Genomic DNA, 8,393 nt, shown 5'->3' with positions numbered 1-8,393 from the left:
TCCGCTAATGCGCCACGGCCGCCTCATGCATGTCCGCTTGAAGGGATAACCGGAGAACCATGCACCCAGGAACAGCAAGGAGAGTGTAAAGTTAGTGTAATTGTATGCGGTCCGCTGTTGCGCTAATGCGCCACGGCCGCCTCTTGCATGTCCGCTTGAAGGGATAACCGGAGAACCATGCACCCAGGAACAGCAAGGAGAGTGTAAAGTTAGTGTAATTGTATGCGGCCCGCTGTTGCGCTAATGCGTCACGGCCGCCTCTTGCATGCCCGCTTGAAGGGAGAACGAGGCTCCCATCGAACAGCAATGGAGTGTGTGTGAAAGTGTTGGAAATGTGATGCTAATGGCTTCTGTAATGCTGATTTGCGGTGTGATGCTAACGGAAACGAAGACTGCGGTACCGCGCGGGACACTACCCGACATAAACCGAGAGTAGCTAGGTTCCACCTAGCGTTAACAAAATATAGACAACGCAAGAAAGGGCAAGTACATACCTCAGTATCTTGAATACAATCAGGTGGAAAACTAGGGGAAAAAAGAAAAATAATAAAATGAAAGGGTGGGTATATTACACAAGAAAGCAAAGACAAAGGTGAGAATCGCGACTGTCGAAAAAAACGTGACCAGCTTCGGCGGAGCCAAAAGACGAAGAGGAAGCGAGGAGGTAGTACACCACGGACTCCACCTAGCGAGCGAAGAACCTGAAAGCTCAAAGAGCTGCTTTGAACTATTGGCTAGTTTTGGCGGAATCAGGAGGAAATGCAGTGGTTAACCATGATAGTGAGTGACTGAAGTGTAATCTACCTTGGATACCACGCCGTCTTTGCAAGGGACGTAAATACGGTGTGCCGTGTGATCAGCTTTGGGCGCGCGTGAAGGAAGCCTGTTGCGTCGCGTGTGATCATTGTTATCTCGCGACGTAAAGCAACAATTATCAATTACAAGAGAGAGAGAGAGAGAGAACCTGATGCAGCAAGCAACAACCTTGTACTGAGCAAGAGCTCATGGTGCACCTGATAAGCCATCCATCGGCACTGTTCGGTTTCTTAGCCGGCGCGGTGCAAACCTCAGAACTTCACGGCAAGGGCATGTGACTGGAAACAGAGAGTACCTCGGAGCCCCACAAAAATCCTCCGCAAGGCGCGCAGGGAACGTCAGCGCATCCATGTAAACAATCACACATGGACCGTTGCCTCGGCCGAAGCTCTGCCATGCATTGTGTAGGCTGGTAATCACACCAGTCATTCTAGCTTACCATAGTCACCAGCTAAATGGTCTGTCGCATCACACTTAGCACACCTTCGTGTAACCCCATGGTACAGACATTCAACGCGGGTCCCTCTCACCGTCAAGAAGTTGGGAATTTCCCCTCTAAGCTTCACGAGAACGAATTGCATACCCGTCTCGCTGACCTCGTGGCCACCACCGTAATCTCCCTCTGTGTCGTAATTACAACTCCGTAGTTTCCCAGATCCTCCTCTAATTCTGTGTCAGGACGAGAGTTGGGAATCCCGAGGGCTTTTCACGATCCCGGGATTTCGGGATTTAAAAATTCTGATCCCGGGACGGGCCCAGAATTTTCAGCAGCAGGTTTCATAGCCGTATTTCCAGGGGTCATTACATATGGCAGACACTCTCTAAAGCTGCAAAACAGGAGGGATGAAAGACACTGAAAAGGTTAGCCAGCTGTAGGGATCGAACCCACATCTTCTGGATTACCGGTCCAGGGCTCTATCAATTGAGCTAAGCTAACACGCCTCTCCAGCGACTTTCGGGGTGCGTCATCTGAAGGGACGACAAACCAGCCACGCACCCTCCTTTCACTCTTACATTTTTTGCTCACTCATACACACATTCATACGACGGAAATCGACGCAAGCGGCGCCTGCCGCTTGCGTCGATTTCCGTCGTATGAATGTGTAAAAATGTAAGAGTGAATGGAGGGTGAGTGAGAGTGAGTGGCTGGTTTGTCGTCCCTTCAGATGACGCACCCCGAAAGTCGCTGGAGAGGCGTGTTAGCTTAGCTCAATTGGTAGAGCCCTGGACCGGTAATCCAGGAGATGTGGGTTCGATCCCTATAGCTGGCTAACCTTCTCAGTGACTTTCATCGTTGATTTCTTATGCAATTTGAGGCTTTTTTGTGTATCTGTCCCTTCTATGTTCCAGCCTCAGAACATCAGTTTCTCTCTTGTTCAACAGGTGCCGCTTGCGTCGATTTCCGTCGTATGAATGTTTGTATGAGTGAGCAAAAAATGTAAGAGTGAAAGGAGGGTGAGTGAGAGTGAGTGGCTGGTTTGTCGTCCCTTCAGATGACGCACCCCGAAAGTCGCTGGAGAGGGGTGTTAGCTTAGCTCAATTGGTAGAGCCCTGGACCGGTAATCCAGAAGATGTGGGTTCGATCCCTACAGCTGGCTAACCTTTTCAGTGACTTTCATCTTTCATCGTTGATTTCTTAGGCAATTTGAGGCTTTGTGTGTATCTGTCCCTTCTATGTTGTTCCAGCCTCAGAACATAATTTTCTCTCTTGTAAAACAGGAGTACCCGTATTCACCAACTCACTTAAACCATTGGTTTAGTGACATCGAGTTTAAATCGATCACGTGAGACTTTCGTTCGCCAATCCTGGATCACCACCCCATGCCCTACAACCTGCTGCTGTGAAGCCAATGGCACCGCACATAGCGAGCTTCCTGCACGGCGCATGCGCATTTCGTCAGAGTCTGCCAGAAGCGGTTGTGGCCGGTAGGCCTAATCCCCGGTTCACGAAGAATTTTTCATCAAATCTTGGGTAAGTTTTGATTGATATAGTTCCTAGAAGCGCCCAGGAGATGGATTTTATCGCAATGGGACGAATATTCCCTTCAAATATTCCGTTTCGATCATCCACGCAAGCTACTTAAACCGGTGGTTTAAGACCCATGTATTTGAATGGGACGTGTTTTAAACTTAGGGAGGGGCTAGATTAACGTCGGCCTAAGTACGTTGTAACTGTGAACGTGTGCTGAAAAAACTATCGTAGAGTGGTTGTGGTAGGTGATGTTTCACTAATTCGAAGTCTAACTGGTAAAAATTAAGCAGAATCGGTTTAAATGCGCGGTTAGTAAAGCAAAGTGGCGTAACGCTTGACCGGGATCACGAAATGCAGCAGTTGTTTTTCGAAGGCGCTATTGCAAGCTCTTGCATGGTAACGTAAAAGCACCGTCGAAGTGTGGTCAAAGAGAGTGACATCGACATGTGCCACTGGACAAAATCCAGATACCAATCCAATGGACCGACAGAGCGTGCGGATGGCCGAACTTCAATGTGCATCTTCAAAAACAAAGCGTAGTGCTGTCTGTGCTGGCGCTTATTATGAGTGTCATCTCCTGTGATACACACTGTAAGCACCCCTCTCATTGTACAGTAAGAGCAATAACGTGCTAGATGGTTGTTGCGAGCCCGGATGGAGAAATTGAGGGGCGTTATCCACTCGCATGTTTATTAACCGTAACAGTATCTATCATCTCTTTGCAGCGTGTCTTATCTCCAGAAACCTTTAACCGTGCAATAGGACTGATCATAAAGTGCATTAGCGTCTTGCGGCTGTTGTGTGGATACTATCTAGGCATGGAAATATGCATGTTGTTGCACTACACTGAACACGGAATTTGAGCAGATTTTGCTTTCCCAGGTTATGAAAATACTGGAGCAAAACCGAACGAGGTCCCCATTTTCCCTGGATTCACGTGTAATAGATTTGTATTCACATAGATGAAACTGACATGTGTGTTTTACTTATTTCAGCATGCCACAGCAGAGGAGACCAATGAAAAAAAGTTCTTCGCGTATTGTGACATTGGAAAACATTCAGAAAGACAGCTGCTTACTTCTATTTTGATTTATTGTATGGTAACAGTAGATCTGCTTTTGTAGGGCTGTTTCTGCAAAAGACACTACACAGCAGTGTGCTAAAGGAGGCTGGAGACCTTTTGGATGCACCATTACTTTTTTAGGTTAACTATTGCAGGTACATAACCATAACCAATCAATGACAGTTTTTGTGCATTGTATAAGCACAGATATTCTGGAGATCATTTCTTAAAAAATCTCTGTTGTGGACTCATTCGTCACAACAACTTTGTATTCGTTAGATTTTTGTTTATATTCAGACAATAAAGGCTATTACGTAGTTCCACAAGGCTGGCTTTTTTCATAGAGGCATGCACTCTCGATACCCTGCTCAATTGCATGGTGAGGTCACGTGGAAGCATAAGTAAGCAACGGTGCACAAGGAAAACCCTCCTTGCTACATTCCACATTCTGACTCCACTAATATGTCTGAGGTTTACTGCAAAAGAGCTGAATTGCATAGGAATCAATGGCAATATGTACAGAAACTTTAAGCTCTTTTGCTCATTATTGCATTGCACTTGAAGTTGAAAATTAGATCAACTGCAATTACTGCATATAACACCTTCCAGATAGGTTTAACAAAACATAGGGTACATACTTATCAATAGACGGTATTGACAATTATAAAAGTAGCCAGCTGGTACACGCAACATCAAAATGGAAATGTGGTTTTGTCATAACTGTAACATGAGTGCATGGAAATATTGTACATGGCCACGTGACTGTTGTCAACTACTTAAAGTTAGCTTCTGTTAGCATGGGTACAGATTTGTCCTGCCAGTGCAGCTGTTTGTATACACACTGAGCACACGAGAACGTGAAAGAGCACGGTCCCATGTTAACAGTAGCTATCGTTCTTTTACGTTATAGACAGCTGCCATATGGCTGCATAGTTAATTTCTGTGTGCACGTGTTCAATGTGGATATTGATGACAGTAGTAAAGCAGGGTAAACATGCACCCATGTTACACTATCTCTCCTTTTATAATGAAAGAATGGCTAGGAAGCAAGCGAACTGGTGAAGATGATGCATAATGTAAAACCCCCGAGACTAGGGAACACGAAGGGACAGACACAACACGAAGTCTGTTGTGTCTGTCCCTTCGTGTTCCCTAGTCTCGGGGTTTTTACATTATGCATCTCCTTTTATGTTGTTGATAGCTGTCATATGGCCACAGAGTTTATCCATGTACTCAGGTGTTGAGTGTGAATTACTAAACAGAAAAACAGAGTCCCTTTTGTGTCTCCTGAAGCTCAAGGCTTTTCTTTCAAGCTAAAATGTATGCATGCTGTTCTGCATCATTTCTGTGAGCAGGACTGTTAAAAATTGCTCGACGACACTGCAGCTTTACACTAGTGTGATCAGTGCACTCTTGTTGTGTAGTCTCATATCCTGTAGAGGTACATCTTAAGAATGGGAAAACACATTCCTATGGAATCATGCTACATGATTTATAATATACTCCCGCATGCACATTGCTATCATGCTTCTATTTATCGCGAATGCCACAATGTCTCTAATGTGGTGTTGTGCCTGTCTTCAACGTGTTCTCAATAACTGTGTTCAAAAATAGTGAACCAAACCAATATCCACTTCTAATATGCATATGTGTAATACCTTACTGTACATTCAACTATGTTACAACTTGTTCCCCTTACACAAGCTCAGGTGCATGCTAAGGGTCCACAGTTTTTCCCGTACGACATGTCCTGTACAATAACTACGCACAATGGGTACTCCTATTTCACACCAGCTCTCCTCTGCCTTGACTCGCGCTCCACTCCTGAAGCAGTGAGTGGAGGGTATACAGAATATTGGAATACTACGGTAACAAAGTTCGGATGTAGCTAAGAATGTGTCATCAGAGTCATGAGAAATGGTTTTAACATCTATGGATCTGTCACTCGAAACGGTGCCTGAATGCTATTGCAATACACGACACCATGACATACATTTATCGATGGAAAGCTTCCTTCCCCCTCATCGTCACCAGGAGAATATGTGGCATCTCGTGCAAACTACTTTCACTGAATGACTGGCACCAAATGCCTGTGACATTAGATTGTATATGTGTCACACCTGGTTACTTATTTTCTTTCAAGTAAGCAGTTCTTCGAAGCCACATGTGAAGAAAATTTACTGCTATACAAATATGTGGCTGGCATTAGCTTAGGCTTATCACATACCATGCCATCCCCAACACAACTGACCCTCATGTAACACACGAAAAACATGTCTGTGTAAGAGCTTGCTTCACCGTCGGTTCATAAATCTTGTGGTTATGTGTGTGGAATTTTTCATTTCTTTTTAACGGGGAATTCACACTACTTCTCTTTTCAGAACCCCCCTCTCCTCCCACATTTTCATTTTCTTAGGGGTGCATAAAGTTCAGTAAAGTGGAACGAAATAATTACATGCTTATCTTGTGCGCCAACATAATGCATTTGGCCGGAACTTGTGAAACTTTTGCTTTGGGTGCTGGTAAATCTTCTGAACCATTTCCCCATACATATCATGTATTAATTTCCTGAAGTTGCCTGAAGACTGCATGTTCATCACTCATTACTGAAGTTAGGTGGTGAGACATGCAGAGGCATCTGTATTATTTTACTATTTTACTACATATTCAGTGTTATGTCCCATACATCTGCTCCCAAACTTCGTCCTTCATGATGCAGTACACCATGCTCACTACATTAAACGGTCCAGTTGCATAGATTTGTGTTGACACAACAGGATGAATATGTCCGCCTCTACAAAGTGACAACTACCAAAGTGGTTCAAAAAATAAGCGAAATTGTGGAAGAAAGATATACAAACATGTAAATTTTAATAAAAGTAATACAGCACATTGTAGCTAAGATGCACGTGATTTCAAGTTGCATTTCTTTCTTTGTGTGAGCTTATTTGCATTATGCATATTTGTCCATTGTGAACTTCATGTCACTGTCTGCTATAGCTCAATACAGAAAGCAAGCAGACAATGATCAGTGCTACTACAGAGATTTCATGCTAGAATGAGCTCCTCTAGGTGTGCCTTGCTTTGATATTCCACTGTGTTGTTTCTCAAGAAATAGCACAATCTCTCAATACAAAGCTGTACAGTCAAACTGCATAACCACACAGTGCAGAAATGCAGCCTGCGCAATAATTTTTCAGAGCTTTATCATCGGTGTAAAGAACGAGAATTAGTCGAGGCAGGTCACAAACATGTAATCCTCGAATGCCCAGCTGCTCGAATCACCGTGTATATCTCAGGATGTCTGCAATCCAGTAAGGCATGGAAAACTGGGAAAATAGTCAGAGAACTATTCCATGACTGGAAAACTAAAAAAATGCAAAGCAAGCGGTGAAATAAAAATTAACAAAATAAGTTTACACAATTATACAGTGGCAGTTATCATTCTCATGGCATCACACAGGCCTCTTATGTCATTTCACAGTCAAAGTTGAGTGATCTGTGTTAGGGTGGAGTGATAACTAACAGCATCACTAACACAAATTCTTTCTGAACAGGAATCCTAAATTAAAAGCTTAAATAAGGAGTGATTTCACAGAGCGTAGTGCATGATGCAGTCGTCCGTGTCATTGTTCTTCTGTCCGCGTCTTTTGGCTGTCTACACACCATAATTCGTACGACCTACCCTGCCTTGCTACACTTGTTTAGTGCATGATGTGCTGTTGGCAGCCGTATTTTAGCATGGCATGGCATGAGCTGTGGGGAGTTTTTAAGCATTGGTGGTCGTGATGGTTTGGCATGTAATGGTGCGATGATAATGTTAGTGAAATTACATTACTGAGCACCATTAGTGAGCACCTATGTCCTGTACACCTCTACATTAATCAGCACCTATGTCCTGTACTCAAGAGATTGCTCGGTGCTGCGACTGCGCGGAAAAGGGAGGTTGGTTGGAAGCACGTATGGGTGTCGGGTGGAAAGATTTGTGCGCGTCGAGATGACGGCTCTCCTGTCTTGATAATCCAGTCAAATAATGATCTTCTTAAGCTCTCGTAATGCATCTCTTAATATTACTGCTCTCTTTCGCTCTAGATGAGTTGTAGCCTTCCAATATTGCCCTCTAGCTTTGGCACGGTCGCAGCATCGTACAAAAGCAATTCCATTGGAGTATTTCATTTAAATGTTCGCTCGGCGTCAAATAAAATAGATCTACTTGATGTCCTATTCCATGAAATGCACTTTCCGTTCACCGCAGTAATGCTGACAGAAACATGGTATAACGACACCTCTGATATGTTTGTCCTACCGGAGTACGAACATTTTTATCTGTCTCGGGCAGATAAAAGGGGAGGTGGAGTGTCCCTCCAAATAACTAATAAGCTTGAAGGCAATGTCCTAGCCGATTACTCTATAGTAAGCATGGATTACGAAGTGCTGTCCGTTCAGTGTGGCAGTTCCATTTTTTCTGTGTTGTATCGCCCGCCGACTGGCCGCTTGTCTGAGTTGTTTGCATTTCTTGAGAAAATGTTATATTTTGCGTGT

This window comes from Ornithodoros turicata, unplaced genomic scaffold, assembly GCF_037126465.1.
Source record: "Ornithodoros turicata isolate Travis unplaced genomic scaffold, ASM3712646v1 Chromosome54, whole genome shotgun sequence".
Taxonomy (NCBI): Eukaryota; Metazoa; Arthropoda; class Arachnida; order Ixodida; family Argasidae; genus Ornithodoros; species Ornithodoros turicata.
The sequence above is the reverse complement of the archived record's forward strand: the minus strand, read 5'-3'. Positions refer to the sequence as shown.